This window comes from Pavona decussata, unplaced genomic scaffold (assembly GCF_977016875.1).
Source record: "Pavona decussata unplaced genomic scaffold, jaPavDecu1.1 SCAFFOLD_83, whole genome shotgun sequence".
Classification (NCBI taxonomy): Eukaryota; Metazoa; Cnidaria; class Anthozoa; order Scleractinia; family Agariciidae; genus Pavona; species Pavona decussata.
The window spans coordinates 631,499-635,000 of record NW_028145501.1 but is presented as its reverse complement, the minus strand read 5'-3'; positions in this window follow the sequence as shown (position 1 = coordinate 635,000).

Genomic DNA, 3,502 nt, shown 5'->3' with positions numbered 1-3,502 from the left:
GTCTTTCGACAAAACGACTGTCTGTTTATATCTAATATATCTCAAGTTACCGCTGTTTTTACTTCAGAATTAAAAGGTAATCTTCTCAAGGGATTGAACTACTAACTCAGTAGCACACTTGGCCTCGAACCACCTGTTCTTTTTCAAAATGGGAAAAAAATATAATGAACGAAGATATAAAATAAAAAACAAACGACGACAACGAAGCAAAACCTCCAACAAAAATCAAATTCTCTAACGGCCACACACGGGGTTAAAAAAAAAGACCACAAAGTTCTCAGCGAATGGATTCAATAAGATTATATTTAACAAGAAAACCAGAGAAATATTTATGATCTCTGCGATACCGGTGTAGTGCTCTGCCAACTGAGTTATCAAGCCAACTGGCTTTCTGTTAGCTGCTGCTGGTGTTGAAATACGAATAAATTTCACTTCCATATTTTATATTTTAACGAACTCACAAAATGGCCAGCTCCCACTTGGCAAGGCTTTCTTTTCACAGTTGCTTAAGTTGGGTACAAAACTGCGATGATCAGCCATTTATCAATTCTTTCATCGAAGTTCAAAATATATTAATTTCATTTGTTTCACTTCAGTAACAAAAAGTATATTGATATAAACTGACAATAGCTGGTAATCCTGGCTATCTTTTCCCTGTATTAACTAATACATAAATAGCCCTGTAGGGTTGATAGTTGTGAAACGGTGCTTATCAAATGCGGGATTAAATTCGTTTTATTGTTGTTTGTCAGGGAACAAAATCGGATTTCGTACATAGCCCCTGTCATGCATACTTCTGCTGTTTTTCCAAAGATCGGAAACAAATTCCTTATGACATTTGAAGGATTATTTTTGCTTGCAGACGGGATTAAATATTCCTTTTTCTAAAGTGCCCAGGGACGAAAATTTCATTTTCCATCTTTTTGCATTTTCGTGTAGAATATGACCTTCTTACTCATGTTACCAAATTTCAATCTGTTACGGCGATTGGAAGTATTTTTGCGAACTAAATAACAGCAGAATACAGTTTATGAAGTAGAATACATATGAAAATTAGCCATGTGGAATTTTTCGTGTTGAGCCAATGACGTCACTTCCTGTAATTTGAGCCAAGCGGCCTTGTTATTTTCTGGAACAAGGCCAAGTAATAGCGGCCGTGAAATCTCGAAGAAAAGGTTAAAAAAAAAATACTTCCAATCGCCGTAAAGGATTGAAATTTGGTAATATGAGTAAGAAGGTCATATTCTACACGAAAATGCAAAAAGATGGAAAATGAAATTCTCGTCCCCGGGGGCACTTTAACTGACCAAAGAAACACCTTCACGAAGTATACTCATCTTAAAGGGTCTTAGGGTTTCTTTTCGAATCTGAGCGTTTGTATACAAGTATTTCAGTAAATGATTTCAGCTACAGTTATGTCTTATTTTACCCTTAGCAAAAATTGTGAATGGCATCATTCATAATCCGGTCAACGTGGTTGGTCTAAAAAGTCAGTTAAATACACTTACTAACTAAAGGCAATTATTTGGTAACTTTCGGTTGACAAATAAATCTGCTTAATCCTCACAGACGTGGCATATCATGCAATTGAGCAATACCTTTGTTTGGTAACAGTTGAAACTTAAATAAACAAGGCCAAGGAAGATGTACGATTTTCACAGTTTCAATGACTGCAAGCTGCAGTCTAGACAATCAGAAAGAGACAGTGTTTTTGCACAACAGACCCTAAAGTTAGTTTTGACTTTGAGCATTAAAATAAACGGCACTTCCTCGAAACTACTACTCTGTAGCTATTATTGCATTGTCATGCACCAAAAAAATCCAAACTGACATGACTGGTGAAACCCTGGGAGGTAAGTTACAATCATGGTATGTTGTCTTTGAAATCTCTCACGGCTTCAAATTTTTCTAACTCATTACGTTTTACCCCTAAAACGCTTTTGCCTTTATTTTTGGGATTATTTAATTTTGTAAATGGGATTTTTACGCCAAACTTGTGTTAAAAAGGATCACTGTTAAGACCATCTACAAGCTCAGTACAGCAGCGATACCTTGTTACCTTGGATACCATGCACGCACCCCTTAACAAACGAACAGCTGGATACTTCCCAACAGAAGAGCACGTTTGTTTTGCTTTTGTTGTTGTTTTTTTCTTTGGATCAACGTCCAAGTGTTTACACTTGCAGACTCCAACAGTTGTCATATGCGTTTTCCCGTTTTTTCCACTCTCATCGCTCTTTTTGCAAATATTTTTTAGTTCAAAAACCTTGGTTCCGAAGGTCGTTTCATTTCCTTTCTATTAGAAGCAAGATGAAACATATTTGAACAATAGAGTATCATAAGATCAAAGAATTTTAATCCGGGTGAATTCTTGAAGGAAATCAACTTGTCACATTGACAGTTCGTTAGATTACGAAATTATATATAATGATAATGACAGCTCTAATGCGGATCTCCATACAACACTAACAGAAGTGGAAATTTCGAGCATACTGTATAGACGGCTTCCCAGTTTGGTTTCAGTCACAAGGCGCCGATGATTGGCCGACAATAGCACGTCACGTGCCGAGAAAAGAGAAGGAGAGGAGACTACCAATCAGTATCATAAGGGAAGAGGAAACTGACTGAGTAATCATGATAATCATAGTTATAATCACGATTATAATGATAATATGGATTTTCAGTAGCAGGACGTACGATAACAGGGAACAAGTCGATAACAATGATGACCGCGATGTGAACGAGTTCGGTAAGTTTATATATGATACATAAAATCACTTTAAGCTACTGACAACACAGGGAAACCCAACAAGAAAATTAGTGCAAATGGCTTAAAATATTTTGTCCCCTGTGTTCCCAGATCGTTCGGTGTCTTTTATGTAAACTATAAGCAAGAAACCGCACAACGAAAATGCTGTAGGTATACGCAGGATCTGTAAAAGATCTAATCAGCCAAAAATATAAATGACTCAAATTTCTGCAAGGCTGGACTGCGTAGAAAACCTAACACGACAGCGACATGATAGAGACCAAACCGAGAATCAACAGAATGCAGCAACCGTGGACAGCTGTTTCGAGCTGGTTGGCTCTCGTCAGCACGGTGTAGCACAGCAAAAAGTAGAACACCAACGCGAGTCGAGTGGTCTACCAAATGCACGTGGTAGCCGATTTCGGATGGGCCCAAATTCAGACATCCGTCCACGTCATAGCGCGTGACTACGAACAATGAACAAAAGAACTGAAAAATCATGTCGCTGTCGCAATAAATTAAATGAGAAAAGCAAAACTTTCCTTCACAGGTACATGGCCAAACCATGTTAAAAAGTAGAGCACATCGGATGTAATAATAAGTCTTTATTTACCGAGGGTAACACAAAATAGCATTTATAAAAACACTATAACAAGCAAGTGACCCTCCTAACAATACAAAATAAAATTAAAATAAAACAGTACAATAAATTAAGAATAACATTACAATAGACAATAAAACTCCAATTTTCAA